The following is a 19,622-nucleotide window of genomic DNA, read 5'->3' on the forward strand; positions in this document are numbered from 1 at the left end:
TTACTTTTGCCATGGACTTAATACTGCGCTCAATCTGGCTGAAGTCATTAATACTGGAACACTGGACACTTCACTTCATTTCTTTAATCCAAAAGTTCCTTGTCTATAGAAAGGAGACAGCAGGGGCATAAATTAGCCCTGAGAAAAGTGTTCAGATGATTAATCTCCCTTCCTTTCAACAGTTTCGTCCATGCAGTCCAATCAAACACTCAGGGTTCCACATAAAATGTTTCACCTGAGGAATTTGCCTAAGGCCAATGAGCAGTTTCAAATCATATCGCCACTACCCCCCCCGCCCCCACCCCAAACACATACTACGTGCCTTCCAGTCGCAAGTAAACTGAACACTCCAGGAAAAGCAACAGCCAAATCGCTGGCCAGTGGGCTGGGAATTACAGGAACTCAGCGCTGAAAGGGGCATAGAGTACCAACTTCCGGTCACAGGAGCAATCCTTTTCAGAACTCCGGACAGATAGACTGCCACCTCTTTCTTGAAAGCTGACCTTGGGGAAGTGTCTACTTGGAAGCCAGCTCACTCCCTCTCCAAAAAAGTGTTGACTTCTGCAGAACCAGAAGTGGCCTTCAGGTTGAAGCCAATGTTATCTCACTGGGATTCTGCTTACACTCTCCTGTGGGTCCGGAGATGCTGCGTGGTACAGGGCTCAGCCTACATGGACCTGTGTGAACTAAGACTCAAGTCCCTGTTGTCTCCCACACCCAAGGACCAATTTCAGGAAGACGCAGGAACATTAGCTATTTCACACACTTAGGTCCCAGGAGAGGATTTACTGTGTGAGGTATAGATAAGTCCGTATGATTTAGTGTGTCTGTTTCTTTCTGCTCATCTTCTAAATCTTCAGAGCCATAAATAACAGCTGAGATTAGAACTGGATTGAAATGAAGGGAAGAAAGAGAAGCTATGTTATGCATTGTTTGGCCTGCTTGTTTTCCTGAAGTAGGAGTCTGCTTCAGAGATCCCCAGGTAAGCCTTTACATTTGCCTGGGAACCAGTGAAGTGGGGATGGGGAGTGGAAATTAGAATTCAGAGACCCTGGCTTCCTGATCATGCATCCGTCAAGCTCTCCAGACATAGCTGGGCCGGGAAGTGGCAAGAACAGCTCCCTGCTACATATTCATAAGGATAAGTTCTATCCTTAGAACCAGGTACAAGGCAGATGGCTAACCGGTGTACTGGAAGGAACTTGTGCTTTCTTAGGGTAAGGATGCCATCTTCAGTCTACCGTTCTTGTCTTCATACTATATGCTAGACTCCCGCTGCTGCCTAAACCCAAGCTTGTCGGTGTCCTCACTAATCCATAGCTTATGGAATTAAACTATTCAGGAAGTGAGGATTTTATTGGAAGTAGTGCCCTTTCTTACAGATACCGTACTATAGATGTGTTGACTTTTTGCATACACATAACATTTAGGAGACACAAAATTACCTAAAACCTTGTTAGCCTGACAAAACCCACATATCCGTTAAAGCTCTACTCAAGCTGAGACACTTCCCGTCACCGGATTCTCTTCTTGAAATACGTGCTAGAATGGCATGCTGTGTTTATTCAGCTCACAACTGTAGTGTCACTGTCCTGGAGCTCACCCTGCTGTAGCTTCCTCGGTGGGAAGGAGCATTCACTCCAGAGTGTATGGCTCTCGTGTCAGCTGAGATCTTCCAGTAAAAGTGAATGATATTCTCTTCATGCCTTACAGGCTAGTAATGTCCTATCCACAAAAAAATATCAGAAGTCAGCAGCCAGCACGATGGGTGTGCAAGTCAAGTGCATTTTATTCGCTTGCTGGAAATGTATGCATTATTTAACCAGCCAGGTGTAGTAGTACACACCTTAATCCCAGCATTCAAGAGAAGATAGAAGCAGGAGGACCAGGTTCATGACAGCATTGCCTACATAGTGAGCTTGAGTTCAACATGGACCATATGAGATCCTGTCTCAGAAACACAAATAATAGTGGTAGTAACAATAGAGAAAAATTAATATCTTGCCCATAAAATTAGAGATGACTAGCTTTCTTAGATATCAGAATGTTTGTGGCTATAAGCAAAATAAGTTTGGACTCAAAATGTATCTAAAACCAGGTATTTGGAAAGACTTACAAGATGAAGTCTTAAGTTCCCTTGAATTGATTGCTCTAAGTCTGAATGTGCTATTGGGGTCTGGCTCCTTTTTGTTTTTCTTGCTGCTTGGCCTGTTAATGTTGGTGTCACTTTTTAATGGCACAAAGAGATTAAATCTAGATGGAGCGTCTGTTCGGAAAAGGAGAAAACTATGGCTTCTTGACCTTTCTTTTAGGAGAGAAAAAAAAATCTATTCCGGAAGCTTGCTAAGGATAATTTTTTTTTCAAAGATTTCTGGGAAGGCTTACACAGGAACTCACAAGAGGTCAAAGTGCAGAAAGCAAGTGCCTGCGCTGTGCTCAGCCATAAATAGTGCATCTGCTTCATACTCCTCGCTCCAAGGCTCGGGGCCATCGTGGAAGAGGGAGTGGAAAGATTATCAGACACAGAGGTCAGGGAGGACCTAGGGGAAACAGTGACAAGAACACAAGTGTTACATGCACTAGACCAAGCCAGTCAGCATTCCAGCAGAGAGGGAAGCTATCAATACTTGAAGGCTGCTTTGGGAGGGAAAGGCAGCTTTCTTAAAGGGCAAGGCCCCTGTTAGCCTGACCAAGCTCCAGTGGATGGCTCCATGCTGATGAGTGTATGAGCAACACAAATTGGACTGGGTGAGTTGTTGGGAAAAAGAACATGAAATTTGGAGGGGATGTTGGGGGGATGGGTCTTAGAGGAGTAGGGGAACGGATGTGATCAAAATACACAGCACATGCATGAAATTCTCAGGGAAGTCATAAAATACTATATTACTTTACAAAGAAAGGTGCTCTAGCTAGGGTTTGAGGCATGCGCTCAGCAAGGAGAGGGTTTTTCACACAAGACGAGGGCCTGAGTGCAAATCCCTAGAACGGCAAAAAGACGAAGAGAATAACATGCCTCCGTAACGTGTAAGCGCTCCTGTGGCAAGATGGGTGGCAAAGAACAGAGCATCCCTCTTCCAAAGAACCTCACAGGCCTGGAGCACGGGGCAGCCAGAAACAAAAGGAGAGAGCCTGTCTCAAAGAAGGTGAAAGATGAGGACCAAGACCCAAGCTTGTCACGTGACCTCCACAGACACGGCATTATACACAAACACACAGACAGACTCACCGGGACACACTAATGTCTGCACACAAATACACATACCACTAAAAACTTTAAAACAAATCTTATAGAACATACTGTGTTTATCTAGAGGTGGCGGTGTGTGTCTGTAATTCGAGTACAGGGGATTGCTATGAATTTGAGGGCAGCCTGGGTAACATGATGAATACTAGGCAAGCCTGGGCTACAGTCTAAGATCCTGTCACAAAAAAAAAAACAAGTAATAAAAAATGTTAAAATATGGTATTTATAGTATGACCATTAGAGTTTTCCAAATACTAAATACGTTATGAGTACATTGTCAGTTAATCTTTTTAAACAGAGAGCAAGCTTCAAGCACAATTTATCACTTGCTTTGTTTTATTAGCAGAGTTAGTCTGCGGTTTGTCCAGATGCAATAAAACAAAAGGTTTTATCAATGAAGTCAGGTGTCCAGGCTCACGGTAGAATACTAAAACACTCCAGGATAGCTAGGGCTACACACAGTGAAACAAAGACAGCTTAACAGTTGTCTGATAAAACTTAATGTGTTGCCCTGTCTGGAGCTATAACCATTATACAAGGACAGAAAAGAGAAAGAAATCGTGCAAGAGTGTGATTTCAGCCATCCCTGAACTGTCCCCAGAGAGCAGGAATTGGGGCAAGGAAGATGTCACCCTTTTAAAAATAATAGCAAAGGCAAAAATAAAATAATTGGACGAGACGGCCAAAATTATTTTTAATTAAACTGATATCTATTCTGCAAAACAAACCATCCTCTGTATTTTGCCACACAGCCCTTTCCTGGTCTAAAACCCCTGCCACCCTCGCTTTTGCTTCCCTGTGTATCTGTCCTTAAATAAAAACTCCCCGCGTATCGAAGGCTCCCATTTATGCACAGCGCTGTTGTAACAACCAGAAAGAAAATTTGCCAATGAAGATGAAATTAGAGAGATTTTTTTTTCTTCTCTGGGTTAAAAAGCTTACATTGTGAAAGATGTATCCCTTACTGTCTAATATAGACTTGGTATGGGTTTTAAACTCACCGGCACTGTTTGCAGCTGAGGTGTACCATTTAAGGATGCTACAACCTTGGCCTGGTCCTTAGCTTTGGAAACCTCTGTCTTGGAAAATCTACTCAGTATAAAAGGCTTCTGCATAGGGCACAATGGTCTTCAGTGTCAGATGGTCTCTGGAAAGACAGAAGGGAATATGGTCAACCAAGACAGACTTGGTGCATGATGCTGCCACATTTCTGGACACTCAGCTAAGGCTGAGCAGCTGGTTTGATGCTAAATACTAGCTAGCTAGGTTCCATATAGACTTCAAAATAACAAGTAATTACTAGTAAAGATTTCACATGTGAAGGAACTGTCATGCTACACATATGCTCGTGGAAGGCGTCTTCAGTAATATTGTAAGTGAATTATTTTGAAGAATCACCGATAAGTATGAATGACTTAATCATTGGAGCATCTCTAACTCAACAGGGTTTATAATTATTAAAGTAGAAGGAAACACATTGAAATGAGCCCACACATACACGCACACAAACAGTCTCAGGGCTGACTACTTTGGGTCTGACAACCAGCAAGGGGGCCATTCCCTGGAAGAGGCTAGTTCTCCTTCTATGTAGATATTTATGTATGTATAAATGTAATAATCAAAGAGAAGGAGGTTTTCAGCGTCAGGATGTGGAAGGATTGGTAGAAGTTGAGGGAGGGTACCTAGGAGCTGCTGGAGGAGAGGGAGGAGGGAAATGGTGTAATTCTGCTTTAACTAAAAGCATATTTTAAAAGAAATGAAAGCACAAAATTTTTACTTGAACAATTTATATCACTTTTGTGTTAGCAGAAACCTACAACTGCGTGTACAAATAAATTATGAAATTATAAGTCTTTGAAAAAACTACTGAAATTACGAAAACCTCAACAAGGTACTTTTTATTTTATTTATTTATTTATTTTTTTGCTTTTTCGAGACAGGGTTTCTCTGTGGTTTTGGAGCCTGTCCTGGAACTAGCTCTTGTAGACCAGGCTGGTCTTGAACTCACAGAGTGCTGGGATTAAAGGCGTGCGCCACCACCGCCCGGCTAACAAGGTACTTTTTAAAAACATGATTTTCAGTTTTGTTTGTAATAGAGGACTGTCTTCAGAAGCTATGGGTTTTTTGGGGTTTTTTTTTTTTTTTGGTTTTTTTTTTTTTGCTTTTTTTTTTTTTTTTTTTGTAATGTTCTAATACTTTTCTTTCCCAATTAAATCTGGTAACAATCACTAAGCGAGAGCAGAGCATAAAGATGCCTGGACTATGCAGCCCTGCCCCGCGGTGGCCTCCGTTTGGCTCCAGTGTGATGACATTTCACCCTGAAGGCCTTTGCTTGGGCGATCGGATGCACTGTTACCTGGAACAAAGCTCCATAAGGATCTCACTTGGGTAATTAACCGATTTATATATTTACATTTGTGTAGAAGTTTAGACTTCTGTATTAGATTAGATTTATCAGATTCACATATCTGATTATTTATTTATATTTACTTAAATATCTAAATGATGTATTTGGTGTCTATTTAACTATCCCATTCATTTCTGAATCCTCAGTGTGTAGTGCACATTTCTCAGCAGCCGTGTCTCAGTGACTCTACCTCGTGTCTCCATCTCTCAGCGCTCTTCATAGTCAGTGGATTAATGAACACTGTTGGAGGACTGGCTGATAAACGCGTAGACCTCAGTAGGTTTTCTCCTACCAATTTATTAGATCTTCCTGGGAAATGTTGATTAAAAACAAAGGAAAGTTTCTTGAAAATATCATGTTTTGTTCTAAGCATCCATTTTCTACTACATTCTTTCCCAAGGCCTTCAGCAGATGTGCTGGATGAGCAGTTCTGGAAGCAATGGGCCAGAAGGGCTGTTACACACACACACACACACAAGAAATTGAGGAAAAGTTAGAAGCTAAGCGTATTAGTCAGGACTCTCTAGAGTCACAAAACTTATGGAATGAATCTCTCATGTATGTACAACATATATACATACATACAAAATACATACATACATACATATATATATATATATATATATAGAGAGAGAGAGAGAGAGAGAGAGAGAGAGAAATTGGATTCATTGGAATGACTTACAGACTGCTGTTCAACAATGGCTAGCTATGAACAGAGAGTAGTTGCACAGTTCCATGAAGTTGGGCATCTCAGCTGGTCTTGAAATAGGATCCAATGCCAGTGAAGGAATGGATTGCTAGCAAGGTGAGGGTAAGCAGGCAAGAAACAAAAGCTTCCTTCCTTCTCCTATGTCCTTACATAGACTTACAGCAGAAGGTATGGCCCAGGTTTGAGGTATGTCTTCTGCTCTCAAGATTTGGATTAAAGGGGTGTGTCTTCCTAAATCAAAAGTCCTGACTGTAAGTGGATTCCCCCACTTCAAACCAAGCAGAAAATCCCTCACAGGTGTGCCCGCCATTTCTGGATTGTAGTTCATTCCAGATACAGTCAAGGTGACAACCGAGAAGAGCCATCACACTAACGGAAAGTAGGAGAAACTGCAGAGAATTGGAAGAATTTTCCAAGTGAGGAAAAAAACCATTGAACTTCTTACGGGTTTTACAGGGATGTGGCAGAAACCGGACAAAGACTAAGGCAGTGTCTGTTGCGATGTCTGATTTCTCTGAACTATCATGGGCTGAGCCAATGGAGGGTCCACCTGAACACACGCCCCATCCCTGGCCACCTAGGGAAAAGACGGCTGCTGTTTACGTGCCGCACGCAGTTAGAGATGACTGAAGCCCGCCTCTGTTCTTCCTAGACTCCTCTTCTGTTTGTCTTGACCTTGACTCTCAGCTTGACCTTATTAGCTGTCAACCACTGCAGCAGTCAGCAACCTTGCAGGGATCCTAACCACTGCTAACTGTGCTAAGTTTTCCTTGTCCTCACAGGCACCAAGTAGCCACAGTGATGTGGATTATCCCCTTGTCTGAGGGATGGCATGGAGTCTGTTTCCTAAAATAGGAAGCGTTCATTAGGCACCATCCTTACCTACAAGCTGTAATTATAATCTATCATAATCAGCTGCATTGGAGCAAGGCTGTATGGAAGGACCATAGAGCCTTGCACTCGTGCCTTGAATGCTATGGGGTAGGGAAGACAACTGCTCTGCTGTCTGGCCCAGACTTTGGTCTCCCTCTCATCTGTCTGCTTGATTAGCTCCATCTACAAGGCCTCTTGTTTATCTTCCCTGGTGCCTCGGACCTTTCTGTGTGCTCTAGTTTAGTTACTGTTGCTGTAATAAACACCAAAAGCAAAAGCAACTTGGAGAGGAAAAGGTTTATTTCAACTAACACTTTCAGATAACAGCCCATCACTGAGGAAAGTAAGGGCAGAAGCTAAGGGTAGGAACCTGGAGACGGGGGTTGTAGCAGAGACCACGGGGAAGTGCCGCTCACTAGTTTGTTCTCCGTGCCTTGCTCAGCCTACTTCTTATACAACCCAGGACCACCTGCTCAGGGGTGGCACCGCCCACAGTGGCCTGCCATCCTATCTGTGATTAATCCAGAAAATGCTGTGCATGCCAATGTGTGCCTTTAATTCTAGCACTCAGGAGGCAAAGGCAGGAGGATCTCTGTTAGTTCAAAGCCAGCCTGTTTGATATATTGAGTTTCAGGCTAATGTGGCTACATAGTGTGTGTGTGTGTGTGTGTGTGAGAGAGAGAGAGAGAGAGAGAGAGAGAGAGAGAGAGAGAGAGAGAGAGAGAGGTGGGGGGAATAAACAGAACAGAACAGAACATCATGCTTCACAGACACGCCAACAGGCCAATCTAACGGGAGCAATTCCTTGGTTTTGTCAAGTGGACCAAAACTAACTAACAGCACAATTGACACCTTGTCAACTCAAGACACAAACGCATTGCTATTAAACCATAACCATGCTCTTCTTATTTTGCCAAGATCTCATGTTAATACTAATATCATAATATGTAACACAGTCCAATTTTTTAAAGTTTCACTGTCTTTTTAAAATTCCAACAATTTAAAACTCCAATTTCTCCTCAAAAATCCAAAGTCTAACTATGGCCTCCTCAAACTAAAATGTAAGTTATATATTTCTTATTTCAAAGAGGGAAGAACCAGGGCACAATCAAAATGAAAGCAAAATGAGCATAGAGCAGCCCAATGTCTGGCATCTGACATTGGGCAATAGAATTTGCTATCTTCTGGGCTCCAAAGGTCCTGGGGTTTTCCATTTCTCTGGCTCTGTCACCTTGCTATCTTCTGGGCTCCAAAGGTCCTGGAGTTTTCCACTTCTCTGGCTCTGTCATCTGCAGCACATACAGTTTTTCTGGTAGACTCGCGCTGGCTCTACTCCACACCTGACCCACCCTTGGCAGTCTTCCCATCATCCTGGCGTCTCCAACACCCTAGGGCCTCCATGGCAACTGAGGCTCCCCCTCCACCAATGACCTCCTGGCCTCTCTGCCAGGACTTTTACCCTGCCACGTGCACCAGAGCTTCAGGTTTTCTCCATGGCCCCTTCAGTCTAAGGTTGCCACTGCAATCCAGCCTTTTCTGTGTTAATCCTTTATTAACGGTTGTTATCATTTGTTAATATTTCTTTAAATCTCAATCTCTGTTATTACTACAACCTCCGTGAGCAACCTGCAGTTTTCAAGACAGTCTTTATTGCCCTACTTTCTCCTGTCTTGCCAGTGGAATTCATGAACCTACACAGTTTCGCTATTAGGAAGACTAGGATCGGGTTTGAGTGAATTGTCTCTGAAACCAGACAGTTTGGAAAGGTGGATTTGAAAAACTGCACTCCCTATAAGGCGTCTGAAAACTGTGTTTGTCAGGTAGGTTTCCTACTTGGACACGGGGAGCATGCCCAGCCCTGGCCTGTGGGAAAGCTGCATAGGCATATGGGGATGTCACACTTATTTAGGGATAATGTTGTGCCCAGACTCTTGCCCCCCAAAGAGACCACCAGGGAACCGGGACTTGGATGCAAAAGCAAGGTTTATTCCAAAGCGCAGTACGAGCCTAGGCACCGAACTCATCCAGCACACTCAATGCAGTGAGGGCGGGAGGAGCTGCCTTCTAGAGATTGCAGGACTTTTTATAGACAATCTCACAGGACCACCAGTTGTCACCTAATTTTTATACACGGACCTAATTGAGGACAGCAAATTCAAAAAGCATGACATCATTATGTAAATGAAGTATGGACGTGAGTTGTTCTCGGTTGGCCCCTCACTATCTGTCCTTGGGGTGTGTAGATGAAGCGTACTATGGACACATTTTTAATTGGCCACTTCTTGGCCATCTTTGAGGCAATGCTCTCCCAGTTGGCTCCTGGCCCTTGTCACATGTGGAATGTTTGAGCCTAGCCTAAACAGTGTGGTTCAGGTGGAAAGCAATTCGCTTACTCTGACACTGGTTTCTGTCATTTCTCTCACTATCACTTGCCACGGTGCACAACACCTGCTCCTGACTTGGGGATTAGTTTGCCATGTAGGTGGATCTCAGTGGTCTACTCTGCAGTTACCAACATGAGTTACACACTCGAGCTTGAGGTCGGTGGTCTGTCTTTGCTGTGTTCTGTCCGTTTGACCTTCTTGAGTTACACAGTCTGATTACGTCTCCTGAAGCAGCTACAGGGAAATCATGGGTGAATATTTGAGGGCAAGTACTTTAAACCTATTCTTTTTATTAATGTTTTATTCATTATATTAGGGGAGGAGAGGTGGGCTAGGGTGAGAATTTACCCAGCATGCAGACTCTCAATTAATTTCCAGCTATACTACCCCCCCAAAAAAAAACTACAGAAAGAAAAGGAGCAAGACTGAGTTTAAAAATAATAAAGGAGGCTTGGTGTGGTGGCGCACACCTTTAACCCTAGCATAAGGGAGGCAGAGTCACATGGATCTCTGTGAGTCCAAGACCAGCCTGGTCTACACAGCAAGTGTCAGGACAGCCAGAGGTATATAGTAGAGAAACCTGTCTTTAAAAATTAAACAAACAAAAAATAAGGTGAGGGTCAGTTAATTCGTCCAACTGCTCTTCCTGGAAGCAAAAAGTGATTTGAGAACTGCTGGTCACTGTAAAGAAAACATTCAATTTTCTGATATGATGCAGGGAAATTCCTAGAGGAACCGGAACAAGTCTGTGTTCAGAATCTGACTCCGATGTTTGTCTTTTCTGTTTGCCATGCTTAGGACTAAACCCAGATGGAGCATGCTAGGTAGCTCTGCTGCCACTGAGCTAGTGAACCCTGACTCTGCTTCACGGTACCCTGATGGCACCCTAAGGAGCTTGGCATCCTCTTGCTGAGTTCATCCATCTGTAAATGAGGATGCTCTAATACCTACATCAGGAAAAGTAATTGATATATAAGCAGAATACTGCAATGATAGCATTTTAAAGACTTATTTTAATGCAGTGTGTGTGTGTGTGTGTGTGTGTGTGTGTGTGTGTGTGTGTGTGTAGAAGGCCTTATGCCTGTGTGTTCAGCGCCTGTAGAGGCTAGAAGAGGGCACCAGATCCCCTGGAGCTGGAGTTACAGGCTGTTGTAATTTGTCACATGTGGGTGCTATGAACTGAACTCTGGTCTTGGCAAGAGCAGTTCACGTTCTAAACCACTGAGCCACCCCTCCACTCCTCTACCCCGCAGGTTTTTAACAGCGGAGTTTCACGTCCCCAAAAGGTGAAGTTACAGGTACTCTGATATTCATAAGCTAGATTAGTAAGTTTTCTTACCATCAGCGAAAATTGTTCTTCAACATGTTTTTGCTGGGTCTAGACAAGGGGACACTATCCTGTCTAATGGACACAGGCAGCTTGACTGATGTTGACAAGTTTAGGCTTGCTACAGCTGGATTTGATCGACACAATGTTACTTCACAGAGATATTACACAGGGATGCTCTTTAAGTAAGCTGCTTCCTGCTGCTTTGTAAGCACTCAAAAAACAAAACAAAAAAACAAACAAACAGAAAAAAACAGTGGTTTTTTTTGTTGTTGTTGTTCCATTTCTTGCCTTGGTGTTAACTCATTGCATGCTCAGTATAATTAGTTAAAAGTTTATCCCCTCCCACAGAATGTGTTGAGCAGCCATTTCACAATCCAGAGAAGGAGCTGGCAAAGGCAAGCTGGAGTAGACCCTTGAATACACACTACCATTAAGGGAAAAAAAATCTCCTGATAATGTTTACATGGGGCTCTGAAGTACAGTAACCAACCAGTGCATAATTAAAATCTCAGCTCCTTTGGGAATGAAATGAATATTTTTTTCTTTTTCAAATTAAAAGGTAAAGGGATTTAGAGCAAACTGAAGACTTACTACACATTTGAGAGAGAAACAAATTGAATGTTATTGCTAAGAACAGGATTGTGTGCTGATACTTCTGTATTTTCCCTCTAGCATTTGAACCTTTTCCTCACTGGAAAAAAACTAGAAACCAGTCTTTGGCGTTTACCTGCTGTACAACTTTACCAGTATTGTTTGAGAGGTAAAAATGAATGAATTAGAATGTTAACATCTTCCTGTTCGTCCAAATCTTATGAATTAAAGTCCCCCCTCCTTAGGTAAATGTCCTTCCAGAGGATTCAGCACTGATTTAAAACAATCACCCTGGTTTTTATAGCTCTGTTCTACTCCTTGGAATGCCCCATTTCTCTCTGATTCAATCACTCGCCAACTATGCCATCAAAAGATCGCTGTAAGTTAGGACCAACTGATTGGGATCCCGGCCAGTTCTCAGAAGCTAGCCTGGGAATGTGCAATGGCTTCAATCATTAGCTCCAAAGCTCAGCTCCCAAGTATGAAGAGTTTCAGGGGGAAAGCCTTGTAACACCAGATCTCCACCAGGCTTCCGAGGACAGTGAGGACCCCCCCAGCCAGGCCACAGAAGTCGTGCCTGTCAACAGAAACCAAGCAAAGTCAGCTCTATGTTCAAAACGTGCTCCAAAGTGCATCCACACTTCTTGCTTCTCCACAATCTGCACCTTGATCACCTCTTCTCCTGCCTTGGAGGCCACTCCTGACAAGACCTCAGTCATTCCTTTGCTGGGACAGGTGTTTTCAGGTACTGGCACCTAGCCAGGTATCTCAGGAGGACAGAGTCCATCTCTGAGGTTTCTTCGCCATTCTGCTATCTGTCAAGTGCTTTCGGTTTTCAAGTAGTATCAGCAATTCGATAAGGTCCTTTGTGGGAGACTGAACAACCCTCAGGACTGCCTCCCTATCTCCCAACTCCTTAAGACTGGCTTAAGATAACCACCCTTTTGGTTTGTCCACCAAAGGAATGAGATAGGAGGTTAAATCCTAGACCAAGCAGGAAGTGAAGCAGTAACAGGTTGAAACAGGTGCCTGTGGAGAGCGGCCTGGCTGAGCAGCGCCCAGGCTTGCCCACGTGTGGCCAGAAACTTTCTTGCACAGCCTTCCAGAGCTTGCTAAAGAACAGCTTGACCAAGGCCTTTAGGAGGAAAGATTTAACTGAATTGATCCACCCGCTGCTTTTGATTTGTTAAGGTGCATTGTAAACACCTCCATTCTCTGTTTTATATACCAGCCCCACCCTTGCAATGTTCTCTTTGCCTCTTCCCACGCCCATTGCAAGATACTTTTTCCAAACAACTTGCTCAGCCTAAAGGTGTTCTCCCCGTCCAGTTTCTACTTTCCCCTCCGCACACATGGGCCTATCCTTATTAGAATTCCTCTTTGGAAATCTGGTGCCCGTATGGTGGGCATGCCACCTTGGAACTTTCTCTTTAGCGGTCGGAGAAAAGGTTGGGAGGGGATATGAAGGAATCAGTGGATCTGCTTCTCGTCTTTCTTTGTGGACCCCAGAGAAGACAGAACACAGTCCCTGCAGCACGAAGACATTGGAGGGTTCCTCCAGTTCCCCTGCCACACTGACCTCAGGGCCTGTCTAGTCACTGGAATATTACAAGAATTCGCCTTTTGTTGATGTATCACTTTGTCAGTGCTGACATTGTTAATATTGACTGTATTACAGAAATATTATGAAATTACCTTTGTTCTTTCTTGTTTAGTTTTCTCTACTCTGCTCACAATCTTCTGATATCATTAAAATGGGCTGATAAAAAGTAACATTAAAAACTTATTAAAATATTGTATCTTCTAGTTAGGCAGTCAAATGACATTTTTGTCTGTGTAGCGACAGACTGGAATTTCTATGAACCAAGCCATTATAACCTCCACCAGTCACTTCCAAAATTTATACTATCAGCTTCATGTAAAAAACACATGTAAGTTACAAAACAGTGAGACTGTAAGATTTTTAACTTAATGATTTCTACAAAACATAAAAAATGCAGCTGCATTTTATAATAATTTTCTATTTCTTTGATAATGTCATAGCGATGTTTTGTTGTTAACCACAGTGACATTGCAGTCACCTAGTCTGTTGAAATCACAGCTGAGGAGAATCCTCGTGTTTCCAGCATAGGAGCACTGAATAGCGGTAATGTGTTTCTTCAAGTTATCAAGCATCTGCCTGCGAGACGTCAGGTGATGTATTTATGAGGTTTGGTTCACAGGACAACGAGACATAAGGAGAGGTTTGTTAAGGATTTCAATAAACTGGAATTAGCAAGAAAAGGGCACAAATCATACATGTCTAAACAACAACAACAACCAAAAAATAAGTGTTAAATCCGTGTTTAATACTGCAGTGGGGAAAGAAAACAGGAGATGAACACAAACGTGCAATAATTTAACCCAAACCATGTCTCTGCACAGTTAAGAAGAACATCTATACAATGATAAAAAATGACTTTTTTTTTATTTCGGAACGCACTGATCATAAATACTTGAATAAAAATTAACTGAGAACTCATCAAGCCCTCTTTCGGCCAATGACTTAGAAGTGTGTTCTTTGTTGTATGACATTTGGGTACTAACAGTGCCGTCACTGGGCCAGTCCCTGGCAGTGACAAATGGATTTCATCTTCTATGACCAACTTGCAACCTTTGCTAGGTAGATGTCTATCGGGAGGACACTGGACTTGGTGGCGTTGACAGCACGCAGTTCACTGAGAGCTGGGAGAGACTATTCCTCGCCCTTCCCAACCACCTAGCCCTTCCACGGTGGCTGCAGACGCAGGAGCAGGCAGCGGTGGTCACAGGATCGCTGCCCTCCTCACACAGGCCCATGGCAATGTGACTGCATGAACGAAGAGGAAATTAAAGCCAGAAAGCCAGAGCACCTGGTCTCTGCGTCTCTGATTCTGAACTTGGTCTGATTTCTTTGACGAGTGATGAAATATAGTTGAATCTATGCTACAATCCTTTTCAAAAAAAAAACAAAACACAAAAATACGGAGACATCTGTGGAAGAAAGCATGGAAAATATGATCCTCTCCTGGGCTGTTCCTGTAAAATATAGCCACAGTCTTTCTCAGACAGCCACACTGGTCGTGACCTATACATTCTTTTCAAAGTACATCATTGAGTCTAGTGTCAAGATGTTGTTCATTAGTGCAAAAATAGATAACACTTGCTGTGCCAAATTAAGGGGTCCCTCAGACATCTCTTCCGCTGGCGGCGTATTGGTAAACTACGCTGCAGCCCATGGATGGGATGCTGCATTCCCGTCCTCAGAAGCTGATGTCACAGCAGCACAGTGGCTCTCCAGGTCCTCTGAGTTCTCCCTTAACGCCCTACGAGTACTCCCTTGTATGAGTTATTGCATTCCTGAAACTGCGTGTATAGCCCTGTACAGAAGTGAGAGACGCTGGAGCGGGGAGCTTTGTGCATGCTCCTTCTTTGTGCTGATATACCGAAACTGTGAAAGCAGCCTAAAAATTTACAAAAGTACTAAAAAGATAGAAGGGTGGGGAGACGCCGTTCTTGTTCTTACATGGAGACAGGGTCTTACTATGTAATCCTGGCTGGCGTAGAACCCGTTATATAGACTAGGATGACTTCAGACTCACAGAGATTGGCCTGCCTCTGCCTCCCAGAATCCTGGCATTAAAGGTGGGCCCCGTCCCACGCAGCAAACAAACCAAAGAAAATTAGTAGGTGATGGCTGTGAAGGGATTGAGAGCGAATCACTGCTTTCCAACCACCTACGCACAACGCATAGGAAAAGAGCATCCATGGCCTCTCAGACCGCGGGGTTAAAATACTGACAAGAAAAAGATCATTCACCATCAGAGTCAACCACAGTATATTGGGAGAAGCGCTTCATCTATAATGAGAGGAACCTGGCCAGCAGAAACTTAACCAAACGACTGAAAGTTACTATTAATTTTGGGGGGGTATGCATATGTATGTGCCTGTTCACACGGTGGGGGAACACACGTGTACTGATGCATACGTACATGTAAATGTGTGTGTGGCTGCCAGAGTGTTATATGTGGTGTCTTCTTCAGAAGCTCTCCGTCGTATATGAGGCCAGGTCTCTCGCTTGAGCCCGGAACTCTCAGGTTTGATTGGCCTCCCTCGCCAGTCTGCTCAGGCGATCCCATTCTGCCTCTCCAGGGCTGGGGTTGCAGGCTGGACACAAAGCAGACCCGGCATTTGTGTGGGCTCTAGGGATCCAAACACTGGTGCTCAGGCTTGTACGACAACTACTTCACCTACTGTGCCACCTCCCCAACTCCCTTTCTCTTTCATGGAGATGAGACTGTAAGTTGTGAGGCCCAGTAATTTAGCTACACCCAGAGAACACTGGAATTAACAGCTGTGAGGAAAGGAAACACAATGTGGGGGAAGAAATGCTAGGAAACATTCCATGCTGTTTGACTGGAATTCGAGGTAGCTCATGAGCATGCTGCTTTAAGGAAATAGTAGCTCAGAGTGGATCAGTATGTAAGTAGAAATAGATATAATGAAAGAAACAGTACTGTGTGTGTGTGTGTGTGTGTGTGTGTGTGTGTGTGTGTGTGTGTGTGGTTGTAGGCATAGCTAGCTGTGTACACACACACACACCAATTTCTAATTTTCTAGTGCAGTCCCTGGGAGGCCCAAGAAGTAAAGAAATCTTCTCAACAATGAACACAGCTAGTGCCCAGGTTTAAGTTTTTTTCTGTTTTTGTTTGCTTGTTTTCTGAGACAGGCTCTTGCTATGTAGACCAGGCTGGCCTCAAACCAATAGGGGTCTTGTCTCCACCTCCCAAGTGCTGGGATTAAAGCGTGTACTACCACATCTGGCCAGACTTAGTTTTCTAGAAATCATTCCCCACCAAGAGAAAGCAGGACTTCTTCAAGAAACGACCAGTGCCATCACTAAAGTAGAATACCATTCTGGGATAGAGAGGCTCAAGGGACCATAATAACGGGGGCCGCATGAACGGAGGCTGAATCCAATTCAGTGAAGCTGCTCCTCCCTAGTGCTGGCAAGGCTGCTCCTCCCTAGTGCTGGCAAGGCTTCAGCTTGTCCACTCAAATTGGTCTCAATCAGTTCCCAATGACTGGGAAAGCTGAGAACATGCTGAGTCAGAAAGGTGACTAGAAGACAGAGCTGAAAGTAGGCGATCCAGCGAGCTGGTGGAAGAGTCAGTCCGTGGGGGACACTAGTGCCTTGGCAGGCAAGAAAGAGAGTCTCCATTTTGTTGTGAAATGCTGTGCTCTACAAAGTGCTGGCAAAAAGCAACAATTACAGTAATGATTGGCATGGACAAGAGTAATTAGAAATGCAAAGTCTGGTGCTTTAAAGTTGATGAGGAATGGGATGTTTACTGTTTCGGATCATTTTTAATTGTTTATTGATCAACGATAGCATGCGTGTGATTTATTTTAAAGTGGACAAACTGAAATATGCCATCTTAACCAAGTTTTCAAAGTTAATAGCATGAGATAAAAGGCAAACAAATGGAGCTGAGGAAGTTGCCCAGCTGGTAGAGGCCTCGGCTGGTTTGCCCGTGACCTCAGCACCACTTGAACCTAGTGTGGCATTGTGCTCCACCGCGGAAAACTGACTAGACAGAATGTTGGAGGCTAGCCTTGTAGACATAAGACCCTGTTTGAAAACAAAGGGAAAAAGACAAAGTGACATCAGACGGGTCTTGTTCCAATGCTCCAAAGAGACCACAACAGTGCTTACATTATATTGCTGATTTTTGTTATTTTGTTTAGAAAACCATAAAGCATGAGAAAGCATTAGACAAAACCAAACTGAAAACATTTTTTAAAAAAGATTTATTTATTATTATTTTATGTGTATTTGTATTTTGCCAGCTCATATGCACGAGGGTGCCAAATTCCCTGGAACTGGAGTTACAGAGAGTTGCGAACTTCCATGTGGGTGCTGGGGATTGAACTTGTGTCCTCTGGGAGAGCAGCCAATGATTTTAATTGCTGAGCCTTTTCTCCAGCCCCTACTGGGGGATTCTTACAAAATAATTTCTAATTCGTCATTGCCAGTGGTGAAAGAACAATATATATTATCTCATTTAACCCAATCAGGAACCAGAGGGAGAGAGACTGATAAAAGGTTTAGAGGGACCCGAGAAAGGGACCTAAGCAGCATGTAAAATAACTGTATCACATGATTCTTGATGGACAGCCATGGTCCAGTCACATGACTCACAGTGGATATTACCAAGATAGCTGCTATTTGAGTGGAACCTGTAGTTAGACAGACAGTGATGCTGATCTAATTCATGCTCGTTTCTTTAGTTTGATGGTCGTGATGTGGCTTTGTGGGACATCCATCTTTGCGCAGAGAAAGACACTGAGACTCGAGGTAAGCAATGTTGCATGATCTACATGGTTTTCTGGAATGACAGAAATCGAAAAATCTGGGTATTGGACTTCCAGGGATTTGTATACACCAGAAAACCTTACAAATAGATCACCAATAAGTCTAGTTCTTACAAAATGCAAAGTTAAGAAACCATGAAACAAAGACGTAAAATTGTGTTTGGAATGACAAACTACAAACCTGCGCAATTTAAGAGTTAAAGTAACCACAGGGGCAGTGATGGCTCTGTGGTTAAGAGCACTGGCTGCTCTTCAGAGGACCTGGGGGCAGCTCACAACCATCTTTTACTCCATTCGCTGGGAATCTGATGCCCTCTTCTGGCCACTGTGGACACTGCACATGTGTGGTGTACAGACACCCCTGTAGGTGAATCAGACACACAAAATCCAAAAAACAAAAATAAAGAAATAATTACATTTTAAAAATGATTCTGAAATGGTAGAAATCAAAGAATGTGATTGTTGATCTTACAGGAATTAGTGTACATCACACAACCTTACAAAATATTACCGATTAATTATTTCAAAATGCAGTTAAGAAGACACAAGAACAAAAAGACCTACAACATAGAAAGTTGATATTTAAAATTGCACGAAACAAATTTAAATATCCAAACTTGTAGGTAATAGCTGTGATAACTTTAGAAGAACCAGAAATTTTTAAATACTTATGTTGCTAAAATTCCTTCCCAAAGGAAGACTATCAATCAATGTCTATCCCTCCTCCCAGGGTTGCTACTATAAACCATGGCAAGATTCCATCAACGTTCGCTCTGGGCAGCCAGTGAATTTATTAGGCTTCTTTATAGAGCCTAGGGTGGGAGGCTACTTGCAGGGGGTATGGGCACTCCTTTTCCAACTGGCCGTACCTGGAAGAATTTACCAAACAGAGAGCTACTCCCTAGTTACATAGATAGAACCCCAGCTCTAGTCTTCCTAGGTCTCTATACACTCCATTGCCTTCGCCAGGCCACACACAGTGGTGCTGGGTGGGAGGGAGTGGCTGGATTCTCAGGTAAGAGTCTCATGCCTTATTGCCCCTCTATGGGGGGGTGCACACTATCAACACCCAGTTGAGATGATCTTTTGTAAAGTGGGGGGAGGCAGATGGACATCCCAAGATGGCAGTTGCTTAGCCAGAAGGCAGTCACACAAGGCAAGTTAGGGAATAAGAACATATGACGTCTGCAACAGCGTGGACAGACAGACTTCAGAGTACATTGTGATAAGTGAAACAAGGTAAAGACAGTATGATCTCATAGGCGGAGTCTAAAAGGTGAACTCACAGAAGCAGCGAGTGTTCAGACCAGTAGCAGACAGACAGACAGACAGACAGACAGATATTGACAGATGGTAAACGATAGAACAGTGTGGCAAACGTTAACACTTGGAATATGGGACATGTGCCCTGACAGCTGGGTGCTCAGCGAATTGTGAATTTTTCTGAGTGTTTCATGAAGGTGTGAAAGTTAAGAAACACTTTTTGACACTGTGTGCTAGGAAAAACAAGACTTCCTTCTTCAAGGAAATTTAGTTCTCTGAAAGATATATGACCAAATCTCTGCAGCAGGCGTTAACATGTGCATGCATTCATACATAAAAATATGCAGAATGAGAAGAGGATTTTATCAGTGTTGTTATATCTTTTAAATATAAGGAGCAATTATTATGCAAAATACACAAAATAAGAA

Source organism: Microtus pennsylvanicus, chromosome 7, assembly GCF_037038515.1.
Source record: "Microtus pennsylvanicus isolate mMicPen1 chromosome 7, mMicPen1.hap1, whole genome shotgun sequence".
NCBI lineage: Eukaryota > Metazoa > Chordata > Mammalia > Rodentia > Cricetidae > Microtus > Microtus pennsylvanicus.